The following is a 14,436-nucleotide window of genomic DNA, read 5'->3' on the forward strand; positions in this document are numbered from 1 at the left end:
AATCATTAATTTTTTTTTTAAAATCATTTCAAAATATTATTCAATTAATTTCAGAATGTTATTCAATTAATTTAAAAGGGTTTAAAAATCTTTAATTCTCAAATCATATTATAAAATTATGATCGCAAATGTTAACTCCATCTCACGTTCACTCATATGCTAAACATGCTTGTTTATCTAGAATGAGTGAGATGGAAAGATAGGAAAATTATCTTTTAACCTCTTATGCTTGGACTCCTGAACGCAAAGAATTTATTAAGGCATTTATTAAGGGGAAGTGATTTTAAATTGGTTTTAAAATTAGTTTTTCGTTAAAATAAAATTTTAACTTGATCTCAAAATTAAAAACTAATTTTTACTTATCTTCAAAAATTAAGGTTATTCTTAACTTAACTTTAAAATTGAAATTATTTATGACCTGACTTTTAAATTATAACTCTTCTAGAATGTTTTCAAAGCTGAGCCTTTATGTAAAACCTCTTTAAGCTAAGTACTTTATCAAGTTTTCTTTAACTAAGCTTAGTTAGACTATACTCTAAACTTAGCTATTTGGCAAGAAGTTTTCTCAAGGCAATCATTTTTAAGCTGAATATATAGCTAAGTATTTTCAAATTTAGCTAAGTATTTTTTAAAGTTAAAAAAAAAAAAAATTAGCTAAGTGTCTCTCAAAGCAATTGTTTTGCTGAAAATGTTAAGTATTTTCCAAAGCATTCTCAAAATTTCATCAAAACAATTATCTTCATAAGTTTAGCTAAGTCTTTGATAAAAGTATTTTAAATTTAAAAATCTTAGCTAAACTAAGTCTTGATCAAATTTTTTTTGCTAAACTCCCTCTTTAAAAACTAAGAAATTAAAGTGTTGTGATATCACAAACATTTACTTAGTTACTTGTTAAAGACAAAAATAACCTTATCTTAGCTAAAAGTATCTCTCAAACTAAAGGAAATGGGAATATTAAGATTAAGCATGCTTGTACTTAAGGGATCTGATACCTGATCAAAACAAATCTTAACTTATGCTTGTACTTAAGGGATCTGATACCTGATCAAAACAAATCTTAACTCATGCTTGGTCTTTAGGGCTCTGATACCTTACTAAAACAAAATGGCAAGCTATTAAACATTAAGGTTATCGCTTCTCCTTTGCCTTAAGTATTCTTGAAATTCATTTCAAAAACATGCCTTAAACAACTTTTCAAAAACTTCTCCAAATTTAAAACTTTCAAGTGTCCTCTATTTTGAAAATTCTTTTTGAAATTTTGTTAGAAAATTATTTAAGCTGAAACTTTTTCGAAAATTCGTTAAGTTAAAATTTTTTTTCTTAAGTTAGAAAATTCTTTAAAGTTTGAAAAATTTTGTTAAGCTGCAATTAATTTATTTAAGTTGAAAATTTTCCTTGGAAATTTTCTTTAAAAAACCTGAATATTTTTTCGGAAAATTTCTGAAGTTGAAAATTGTGTTTTGAAAATTTTTCTGTGAAAATTTTTGGAAACTCCTCAAAATACACTAAGTTAAAAAGAGCTCCTTTTTGCTATATCTCTTTAAGAAAAATCAATTCTAAGGTATTGCCTTTCACTTGCTCCTTGCCTAAGTTAAAATGTTTTCTGCTAAATTCTGTCTTGAAAAGTTAAGTTTTTCAAAACTAGCTCATTTTTGATATATGACAAAGGGGGAGAGTAGAGAAATTCAAAGAAAATATTTTAAAGGGAGCTTGTATTAAGGGGGAGCTATGGCTATTAGTAAAAAATTCAAAGAGAATAACTTATATTAAGGGGGAGCTATGTTTATGCTTATCTTGCTATCACGCTTATCGTGTTTCTTGTGCTTATACATAACTGCATATTTTTTACTTAACATTGAATTTCGGTTGCCATTATCAAAAAGGGGGAGATTGTTGGTGCGGGAAGCATCCGACGATCGAACCTTAGTTTTGATAATGGCAAAGGATTCAAAGTTAAGTTAGTGTGTGATCTAACATGTTTGAATAAGTGTTTCAGGAAAGTCCTAGCTGCGGTTAGGCAGGTGAAAAACCCTAAGGGGTGGTAACCTTAGGTCCTAGGGGGCGGTAACCCTAGGTGGAGGAAAACCCTAAGGGGCGGTAACCTTAGGTCCTAGGGGGTGGTAACCCTAGGTGGAGAAAAACCCTAGGGGGCGGTAACCCTAGATCCTAGGGGGGTAACCCTAGGAGAAAAGTCCAGTTGGTCTGGAGGACCGGACTGGCATCAGGTAAATCTCCTGAGTGGAGTAGGTGAGGACGCATTCCCCATAGAGGGAACAGTAGGCGTCGGGTCGACCTAGGGTTTCCGATTGGAAATCCGAAGTCAGACTCGGACAGTCCGAAGACTGTCAGCTCTTTTTCACTTATGAATTATCAGATACTAACATTGTCTTGCAGGGTATTTAATTGCTCGGACTAACCTTGTTTTGCAGGAGAAGCGGCTCCTGGAAAAAGGAGGTCCGGGCGCCCGGGACCAACTTTTATCCCCTGCGCGACTTCGCGACGTGGAGCAACCTGGTTGGCTGCCCACGTCACACTCCAGGCGCCCGGAAAGGTCCCAGGCGCCCGGAACCTCATATAAAAGGAGGGTTGAGGTGCAGCTTTAAATATACAATCTTCTAAGCATTCTCCGTGCGACAAGCTGCTAACGTCTCAACTCATAAGTGCTGCAACGATAACCCGGAGCTTCAGTTTTCATCTTTTTATTGTCGGTACAATATTCTTTTCTGCTTAAATTGTACTTAGCTTGTAATAGCTTTTACGAATTATAGTTGTTGCCCACCGGAAGCGATCAAGGATCGCGAGCCTTCGAGTAGGAGTCGTCACAGGCTCCGAACGAAGTAAATCCTTCGTGTCCACTTTATTTACTTTCCGCTGCGTTATTTCTGAACAAGCTTTTACGAGTTCGAAAAAAGAAATAGCCACGAGCACTATTCACCCCCCCTCTAGCGCTTTCGATCCATCAGATTGTAAATGACTAAGTAAAAGAGGCAAGAGAGAATATAAACACAAGTTAGATTGACTTGGGGGAGTTTAAATGAAAAGCATAGAAAACTCTTGAAAATTTCGTTTTAAGCTTTATTTTTATCTTTTTAAAAAATAGTTAAGTTTGAAAATTATTTTTAAATATAAACTTTGCAGAATTAACCAAATTTTTAAAAGTTTTTAAAACATCTTTTTAAACATAAGTTTTATGTTTTGCAAAAGTAAAATTTTCAAACCAAGTTTATTAAATTTTAATACTAATTTTATTTAATTTTCAAACTAAGTTTGAACACTTTTCAAACATAAGTTTATAAGTTCCAAATTTCAAAACTAAGCAGAAAAATCAATTTTCAAAACTAAGTTGGATCCAATTCTTAAAAATAACTTAGTTTTATATGAGTTAGTTTTCAAATATAGGTTTATCAAATTAGATTTTCAAAAATAAGTTAGATTTTTCAAACACATTGAAAATATTTTTAAGAAAATATTTTCCAAAAACTAATTTCAAAATAAAGGGAAAATAAGTATGAATAAATAATTAATTCTCCCCCTGAACCTGACATAATTTTTTAAGTAAATATATTAAAAAAATTTGAACCTCCCCCTGAATTTGATATTCCCTTAATTCATTACTCTTCCTTAATTTATCTTTCCCTGATTTTATTACTCCCCCTGAATTTATTACTCCCCTTAATTTAACATTAATATTTGGATATGTTAAATTTAACACATTTTGTGTCTAAGTGTTTTAGTGGATTTAGTAATACTTATATTGTTTATATAATTATTTCTATATCCTTGGTATAATTGTTCATTTAAGTTTGATTAATCAATTATTCTAAAATTAATTGACTTTAGATTCAAGTGTAATAAGTTAAACTTTAGTTTAAGGTTAAATAAGATAAGTTGTTATTGATTCAATAACAGTTAATCAATAATTTATTGGTTAACTTTTACTTGATTCAATAATTTAATACTTATTTAATTAAAATAATTTAAATTTCGTATTAATTGATTGAGTTGATTAATGAAAATGTTCGTTTAACTTTTCATTTACTTTCTTTTAAGTAGGATTAACTTAGTTTAAGGTTAGTAGTAATTTGAAGTTAAATTTATTAAAGTTATCATATAAAGTTAAGTAAGGTTCAATTTAAGTCAATCTTTAATTATGTTTTAATTAAAATAGTTAAAATTTTCATTAATATTTTAATGTAAAGTTAAGGTTGATTAACAAAGATTTAGAGTCAATTTAATGTTTTTAATTAGGTTAAATCTAGCTTCTAATCAAGTCAATCTTAGTTATCAAATAAGGTTAGACTTAAACAATTAAGTTTTAGTTATTTACTTATTAATTACTTAATTAAGTTTAAAGTTTAAATTTTGAGTGATTTAACCATTTTATAAAATATCAAACTTTTAAATTATTATTATTATTTTTAAAAAAATTAAAGAAATTTAAGATGATTTCAAGTCATTTTATAAATAATAAAAGGATTTACGTTTAATTTTAATTTTAAATCTTAAATTAATTTTTAATTTTAAGTTTTAAATCTTAAATTAATTTTTAATTTTAAGTTTTAAATTAGGTATATATTTAAAGTTTTTAAGTTATAATTTAAGTTTTAAATTTAAGTTTAAATTAATTTAAGTTTCTTAGTTTCAAAATGATCTTTAAAGTTTTTAAAAGAATCTTTAAAATAATTTTTTAAAGTTTTTAAAATATTTTTTAAAAATAATTTTAAAAGTTTTTTAAAATAATTTTTTTACAATTTTTAAAATAATTTTTTAAGGTTTTTAAAAGAATTTTTAAAATAATTTTTAAAGTTTTTTAAAAGAATTTTTAAAATAATTTTTAAAGTTTTTTTTTAAAATAATTTCTTTTTAAGTTTTTAAAAGAATTTTTAAAGTTTTTAAAAGAATTTTTAAAATAATTTTTTAAGGTTTTTCAAATAATTTTTTTAAGTTTTTAAAAGAATTTTTAAAGTTTTTAAAAGAATTTTTAAAATAAATTTTAAAGATTTTTTTAAAATAAATTTTAAAAAGATTTTTAAATAATTTTTAAAATAATTTTTAATTGAATTTTAAAATGATTTTTTTAAAAGAATTCTTAAAAGGATTTTTAAATGATTTTTTAAAATACTTTTAAAAAGTATTTTTTAAAGGATTTTTTAAATGGTTTTTTAAATGAATTTTTGAAAGGATTTTTAAAATTATTATTTTTAATTACTTTTCAATAGAATTTTTAAAATGATTTTTAAAATAATTTTTAAATGAATTTTTAAAAGGATTTTTTAAATGATTTTTTAAAAATAAATTTTAAAATAATTTTAAAAGGATTTTTAAAATAATTTTTAAAAGAATTTTTAAAAGAATTTTAAAAGTATTTTTAAAATGTTTTTTTTATATTTTTTAAAATATTTTGAAAATGATTTTTAAATGATTTTTAAAATAATTTTAAAATAAGTTAATTTAAAATAATTTTTAAAATAATTTTTATGTTAAGTTAATTTTAAAATAATTTTTATGTTAAGTTAATTTTAAAATAATTTTTAAAATTAGTTTTAAAATATGTTTTAAAATAATTTTGATGTTAAGTTAATAATTTTTTGGTTAAAATAACTTTTTAAGTTGATTTAATTTAACATAATTTTTAAGAGAATTTTTTAATCTTAAAAAAATTAAAATTGAATTTTTTATTATATTTAAAATGATTTGGTTTAGTTTAATTTTAATTAGATCTAATTAAATTTGGTTTATTCGATTCGATTTGGTTTGATTCGATTCGGTTTGATTTGGTTCGATTCGATTCAATTCGATTCGATTCGGTTCGATTCGATTCGATTCGATTTGGTTTGGTTCGATTTGATTCGGTTTGATTTGGTTCGATTCAATTCGAAGTCCTTAGTCATCTCACCCGAACAAGGTTTTCAATCAGGAAATCCTATAATTTTTGTGAGATGAGTTAGATTCAGTTTCAGGGTTTGGTTTAACTTTGTGTTAGATTCAGGTTTAGCTTTGGACTCAATAAATAGACATTCTCTGGATAAACTTCTGGGCTATGGTGAGTCACTTGGATATCATTAGAGTAACTATGCCTTCGAGGTTTTCCAAATAGTCCTATCCACTGAACTTAATACAAAACCTTGATCTAACTAGTTAGAATCCGCAAAGGGTAACTTCGGTTAGTTCCACTTAGCCAAATGCATCAGGTCGAAGCCATATCTTTCTAGACATACATAGACTAAGCTTTCTTAACTTATTATCATCCAAAACTTTAATTTATCAGTATCGTAGGCCAAGTTAAACTTTGTCCCTTTTTATTTTAATCCTAATTATCCTCCCGGGTAGGTTAATTTCGGTTACCTTGTCGGGTAGATTATTTTTGGAGGTACCAACTAGTTTGGAGCCTCCCCTAAATTATTGATTTTCTTTTTAAGATTTTTGTATATTTTTATTTAATTTGTAAGTTTTTAATTTTGAATTAATTAGATGAGTCAAATTGTCCTTCTTTAAAGAGTGTATTTAATGTTTAAATTTTCATTTAATTTTAGTTTTATTAAGTTAATTGAATTATCTTTCTTTAATAGCTTATTTTTAATGTTTAAGTTTTTATTAATTTTTAAATTTGAATTAATTAAATTATTTGAATTATATTTCTTTAAAGATTTATCTTTTAGCCTTTTATTAATTGTTAATTTTGAATTTTCTAGATTATCTTTGTTTAATTTGTTATTTTTAACATTTAATTTTAAGTTTGTTAAATTTAGTTTTGATTTTATCAAAGTGTTTGATTTTATCCTTATATTTTCTTTACTTGTTGATATGATTAGTGGAATTTATTAGATTAACCTTATCATTAAAATTTAATTTTTTGTTAATTAAATTATCTTGGGTTTGGATAGGATTTTCTAGATTGATATTGTCTAGATTATTAAATAATTTATTAATTTTATCTAGATCAATATTGACCTTGTCATCTTTATCATTTGAATTTTCAGATTTGTTTACGTTTAAATTTAAATTTTTAGGTTTATTAATTATTTTCAGATTTTCTATATTTTCTTAATTAATTATATTTGTTTTATCAGAAAATATCCTAGGGGTATTTTTGCAAGTATTGTCAACTATTTTATTTTCACATAAATTTTTAGAAATATCCAAATTAACATGCATATTATTTAAACTACTATTAGCAGGGGTATTTTGGTAAATATTACTAACCTTGAGTGCAACCCCTAATTCAGTAGGTTTTTTCGTTGGATCTAACTCGAGTCCGGATTCAATTTTGACTTGATCGTCTAACTTCAATGACTCCTCGTGAAGCTTGGTCAGACAGGTCCAAAACTCGTGGGCATCCTTGACTTTTCCTATCCTGCAATTAACTTTGTTAGGTAATAAATTTGAAACTAACTTTATTACCTTTTGGTTTGCTTCTGAGTTTTGTGTTGATCTTCTCAGTGCCAAGTTACTATCAAAGTCATTCATGAAAATGAAGTTTTCCATCTGCATCCTCCACAAATTGAATTCATGTCTCTCGTACATGTCATATGGAGGTGGCTCGTTGATGCTCCGTCCTTCTAGAAGAGACATTGGTCTTGCACACAAGGAAACTAAAGAAAGATCCCAAGACTTGGTCTTGGATTAGTAGTGCTGGGAAAAAATATAATATTTTACCAATTTTTTAAAAAATAAAAAAATATTAAAAAAATATTATTTCAATTTTTGGAAAATATGATATTTCAGTAATATTGACCAATGGTGAAAAGATGAAAATGAAATTTTCAAAAATATTTTTGGAGGTAAAAAATGAAAGGCGTAAGAATATATTTTAAGCAAAAACGATATCTAATTTTTCTTTTAAAAAAAACCCTTTGTCTGATTGGTTGTTGCACCAAATAAAAGCGGTACATGCTCTGATACCACTTGTTGGATCGAGGAGTTTCGCTAGAGGAGGGGGGTGAATAGCGAATTAAGAAACATTATCGAGAGTACACAGTGGAATAGACACGAAAACAACAACGCTAACACAAAAGCAATTTTTACTTGGTTCGGAGCCTTCGGCGACTCCTACTCCAAGGCCCGCACTCGTTGAGTGATTTCGTTGGGCAATCTACTAACAATTCGAAATATTACAGATGAAAGTACAATTGCTTAAGAAAATTTACCGACAACAATAAGGAATAAAAAAGAGATTTGCGTTGTCGGAGGAGCTTCGCAGCGTCGCAGGAGCGTAGCACGGCAGACCAATCATTGGAAGATCTTGTTGTTCGTTGTCCTTTGCTCCAGGCCTCACCCTCCTTATATAGGAGGCTTGGGGCGCCCTGATCCCTTTCGGGCACCTGGAGTGTGACGTAGCTCGTCCACACATGAAGCTCCACGTGGCGATGTGATAAGGGGATAAGTTTGCACTTCCGGGCGTCTGGATCCCTTCCGGGCGCTCGGACCTCCAAGCGCCTGGATCCCTTCCGGGTGCCCGGACCACTCTTCCCCAGAAAATCCTTCTTCTGCAAGAAAGAGTTAGTCCGAGGCAAAATGCAAATAATATTATCCTGCAAAATAGAATATTAGCACAATTTATAGATAAGCATAATAGTAATTAGATTCCGTCTCCTCGAGACCGGAATCTAGTCACGATCTCGACTTAGGTATCTGAAATGGATCTAAGTTGGATCGACACCTGATGTTCCCTTCCCGGGAGTGCGTCCTCACAGTCGCTCCCCTCTAGTGACTTACCTTCGCTTACTTGCCAGACGTTCGGTCAACCCTTCAACCCGTCTGGACTTCATGCCAACTATCCGGTCAACCTGTCAACCTAGCTGAAATTTGTGCCAAACGTCTGGTCAACTCATCGACCCGTTTGGACTTTGTGCCAGCTATCCGATCGGCCCGTCGATCTAGTTGGGTTTCGTGCCAGACATTCGGTCAGCCCGTCGACCTGTCTGGGCTTCACCTGCACACTCGATCAGAGTGTTAGATAACCATGAAACTAACTTAACATATTTTGTCATTCATCAAAACTTGAGTTAGACCGTTAGTGCTAACCGCACCAACAAGCTGCATGCGAGGATAAAAGATATCCTCAACGGACTTCATATAATCGACCATCAAATGGAAAACCGAGATTTAATAAGGTATGCTCTAAACACGTTTCCTCGAAATTCACTGTGGGCATCCATCGTGAATGCCTATAAGATTTCGAAGAACTTGTCTAAATTAAAATTAGATGAGTTATTTTATGAATTAGAGCTGCACAAACAGACTAATGCCAAAATCGAGAAAGATATTGCTCTTATTGCAGGGACATTAAAAGAAAAGTCCAGAACCAAACCTGAACTTGAAATTGAGTCTGACCAAGACTCAAGGGATGAAGACCTGATGAACCTGATAAGAAAGAAGAAGAATTTCAGCAAAAAGGACCTGCAAAAGATCAAGTCCACCTCCAATTCTAACAGCAAGAATGTGACCTTCTTCGGATGCAACAAGAAGGGGCACTACAAAACCAACTGCTCGAATCTGAAGAAAAAGAAGACCCTCAAAGCGACGTGAGACGAATCATCCAGAGATGAATCAGATGGTGAAGAACCGCAACACGCCAACTACCTCGAACCGATGGCTTACGAATCAAAATCGGAGAATGAATCGGAAGACGGGTCCGAACCCGAATTGAGCCACGAGTCCGCACTCATTTCCGAAGGTTCTGATGAGGTATACCTTACTTTAAGTAAAAGATTTTTCAAAATTATTGCATGTTTAAATAAGAAATTAACTAACTCTGAAAATTGCATAAATGAACTAACAAAAGAAAATAACAAACTTAATAAACAATTAAAATCAAGTTCAATAACTGAACCAATTCAAGCTGAAACCCCAACTCAAGTTGCAAGACTTGAGGTGGATAATTTCAGACTGAAAAATGAAATAATTGAACTTTCTTACTATAAAAATTCACAACTAAATCCAAGTATCTTGACATGATACTTGAGTCACAAAGAGCTGTGCACAACAAGTCCAGACTTGGATACAAGTCTAGCTAAACCAATAAATCCTTTATATCCTTAGTTAATCAAACTAAGACCCAAATTAAAGCATGAGTTCCAAAAGTGTGCCTAACCACGCAAGTAGAAATCAACCAATATTATGTACCTAAAAATGATATCCATTATATAAAAGCAAATCCAACTAAAACCTTAAATTCAAACCAAAACAAATGTTCAAAACTAAATTCTAAGCTTAAAAATGAAATAAAATCAAACAAATCAAATTACCATCAAGTCCACTATAATTATAAAAGTAATTGACACAAACCCAAAACTTAAAAATCAAACTCAACAATTCAGGAGAGACTCTAAATTAGTTGGCATCTCGAAAATAATAACTTACCCGGTTAGGTAATTAGGACTAGCCAAAATATGAACAACAGTTTAACTTGACAAATATACTGGTGAAGTTTTGGATTGTACTGGTGAAGCTTTCGGTCTTCATGCTAGATGTCCACTCCACGCCCCGTCCAGTCTTCCACCCGGTTCGCGACATCAAGATTTCAACCTAGGGTTACCATCCCCTAGGATTTTGCCCAAAGCTCTCGACCCACCAAGACTTTCCCCCTAGGGCTACCACCCTCTAGGACCTAGGGTTACCACCTCCTAGGGGTTTCCCTTTGTCCAACCGCAGCTAAGACTTTTCCTCACCTAAAGTTACCACCCCATAGGACCTAGGGTTACCACTCCCTAGGGTTTTCCATCTGCCTAATAGCAGTTAGGATTTTTGCCTAAGTACACTTAGGACTTTCCTGCAAACTCATTCGACCTTGTTAGATAATAAGGCAACCTAACTTTAAACCCTTTGACATAATCAAAACACAGATTCGATCATCGGATGTTTCTCGTACCAATAATCTCCCCCTTTTTTATTATGGCAACACAGTTCAAAGTTAAGTAAAACATAACAATAAATAAAGGAGCATAAACACTATAATTTGGGGAAAAAATCCCTTATGCTCCCTTTCACAAAGATTATGTTTAAATTCATTTGAATTCTTAACTTTGACTTTTCTCTCCCCCTTTGACATAAATCAAAAATAATATTAAGTAGAGAGAAAGTTTGTTTAATATGTAAAAATATACTCTGTTTAACTTTAAGCTCCCCCTGAAGGGTAAAAAAACAAACTTAGCTAAGTTTAGTTTTGAAAATAATTACTTTGAAAAACACTTAGCTAAATTTAGTTTTGGAAATGACTGTTTTGAAAAACACTTTAGCTAAATTAGAAATATTTTGAGAATACTTAGCTTTTTTCAACAAACAACTTAGCTTTGAAAATAAGTGCTTTGAAACACATTTAGTTAATTTTAGAAGTGCTTTGAAAATACTTAAATTTTTTCAAAAATAATTTAGCTAAATTTTAGCTTTGTCAAGTACTTACCTTTCAAAAGAAATTGATAAGAATTTAGTTTTAATACTTAGTTTTATAGAGGTTTTGAAAAAGACTTAGTTAAAAGTATTCAGCTTAAAAGGATTTTGAAAAAATACTTTAGTTTTAGGAATATTGTGATAAAAACTTCAGCTTTTAAAAATATTTTGATAAACACTTAGCTTGAAGTAAATAAAAAAAAAACTTAGCTTTTAAAAAAACATTTTCTTGAAAAAATACTTAGCTAAGTAAATGATTTTTTAAAATTTAAAATATTTTATCAAATACTTAATTTCAAAAATAATTTATTTTTCAAAAATAGTTTAAAAAAATAACCTTCTTTTTTTTAAAAAAAAATCTTTAACCCTTAAAAAACTTAACTTGACTCCTTTCACTCCCCCTTAATTAATGTCTTACAAATTTGAGGATCTTAGAGTCCAAGCATGTAAATAAATAATAAAAATAAAAGTTATTATTTTCCTGATTTTTCATCTCACTCATTTTAGGTTATCAAGCATGTTCAGCTTATGAGTGCGTGTAAGATGGAGTTAACTCATTTTATCAATATTTTTTTAAAAAAAATATTGAAATATAAATTTATATTTTCAGCGAGTTTGAATTTCAAATGAGCAAACATTTTAAATTTTGAAGATTTTGAAAATATATTAAAAATTAATTAGGTTTGAAATTATAACTTCAAAATATGATTTAAAAATTAATTAAAATTTTAGAAATTAAATATGATTTGAAAATTAATCATTATTAAGATTTTGAATTAAATTAATTATCATTAAGATTTTGAATTAAATATAATTAATTATCATATGATTTGAAAATTAAATAAGATTAAGATTTTAAAATTTTAATAATTAATAATTTGAAATTTAATTATGATTTGAAAATTATAATTTTGTAAATAATGATTTTGAATTTTGAAATTATTAAACAAAATTATAATTTACTTTGATTGAAATTAATTAGACTTATGAAATTAATTATGATTTTTAAAATTAATAAAAAAAATAATTTAATTATGATTTAAACATTTTGAAATTAATTTTTTGAAATTAATTAAGTTGATTTAATTGAATTAATTTGGGACTACTTTAAACCTAGGTCCATCTCACCCCTTTCTAGATTTTCAATCAGGGAACCTTAGTAGTTTTGTGAGATGGTTAATCTTCAATTTATATTATCATCTAAGGATTGATTTCCATTTGAGTTAGACTCTGGTTTTATAGTTAGTCAATTAAATATCTATTTCAATGATTGACTTTCAGACTGTGGCGAGACACTAGGCCTTCTTGGTTATGGGGTCATCTACCACTTCTAGACAAAGTTTTTCAGAGAAATTGGATATTTAATTTCCTTACAATAACTCTTAGGTCTCACTAGTTAAGTGTAAATCACGCCTAGGTCCTTATTTAGCCTAATCTAAGCATGCATATTGAAAACAGTAAAGCAAGCATCAGATAATTTTATTTTATGATAAAAATGGTCTTTTTATTGGCTTCCCCTGGATCATAGCCTCGATAAGGTCGATCAAGGTAATGAATCTGATCCTTGGGGATCCAATATTGACCAAATCCAACTTGATTAATCAAGTTCGACTTGGGGACTCATGCTTGGACTATGTTTCTATTTGATTGATTTACAAGTGACAAATATAATTTGAATTTATGTTTATGCTCAAATCCAAGTTCGGATCTATTATAAACGACTCTTTGTTTTTTAAGAATCAGATTAAGATTCTTGGAACCTAAGGTGAACTATTCCAACGTGTCCTTAAGTTCTTTAACTTCAGTTTTCAAATTGGAATTTTCTTTCTCAAGTTGTTGGACTTAAGTTGAACCATTTTAAACTGGCTCAGTTAAAGAACTCGAGTTAGTCACTTTCTTAAGGGATGTTACCTCCTTTTGGAGTGACTTGACTCAGACATTGGATTTAGCCAATATCTTTAATAAATATGAAACTAATTTTTCTAAATCATCTACATTAGTACCAAAAATTAGAGAGCTTATAGTGGGGTTAGGCCCTTTAGAAATGGATACGGATCCGTGGCTTCGCTCGGACTCGATTTTCAATTCGTTCTCAGTATCGAACTCGGACTTGTCTGATGACTTGGACCATGTTTCCTTCAAGACCTTCCTTCTCCGTTGCTTCTGGTTCGGACACTTCGGCTTGTAGTGTCCCTTCTGGTTGTAGCCGTAGCATGTAACTCCAGTCTTAACCTTCATATTTGATTGAATCACATTATTCATTTTGCACATTTTTTTGAACCAGTTTTACGATCTCGGCAGTAATTTCGTTGTCTTCTGAGTCCGATTCTTCTTCGGACTCGGGTTCAGTTATGTGCTTTACTTTTGGTTCCCGTGTTCTGCTTATGCCTGCAACCAATGCAATATCTTTCTCGAGTGAGCGTGTATTATTCTGTTCATGCAATTCAAATTCGGAAAAAAATTCATCTAATTTAATTAATGAAAGATCCTTGGATACCTTGTAAGCTACCATGGATGCCCATAAATTATTCCTCGGAAAAGCATTTAGTGCACCTTATCACATCTCGATTCTCCACCTTCCGTCCGATTGCATGGAGGCTGTTGAGGAGGTTTTGAATACGCGCGTGAAGTTGGCTAGACGTCTCACCTTCCTACATTTTGATGTTATACAGTTTATTAAAAAGTAAATCACGCTTGCTTACCTTCGTGTCAGAAGTGCCCTCGTGTAGCTTGATCAATTTTTTCCACAGCTCTTTCGTGCTTAAGAACGGGTCGGCTCGGTTTAGCTCCTCCTTTGTCAGTCCACATTGAAGAGTGCACATTGCTTTGGCGTTGACTTTGACCTTATTTATTATACTTGCGTCCCAGTTCTCGCATGAAACTGGTCTTCCCATGTCGTTGAGTGGGAGTGTGATGCCGGTTTTGATGATCATCCACATCTCGAACTGAGTTTGAAGGTAAGACTTCATTCGACCTTTCTAGTAGCCGAAATCTTCACCGAAGAAGAGCAGTGGTCAGGCTGTGCTGTAGCCTTTTTGATGGGTCATT

Source organism: Zingiber officinale, chromosome 6A (genome assembly GCF_018446385.1).
Source record: "Zingiber officinale cultivar Zhangliang chromosome 6A, Zo_v1.1, whole genome shotgun sequence".
In the NCBI taxonomy this organism is placed as follows: domain Eukaryota; kingdom Viridiplantae; phylum Streptophyta; class Magnoliopsida; order Zingiberales; family Zingiberaceae; genus Zingiber; species Zingiber officinale.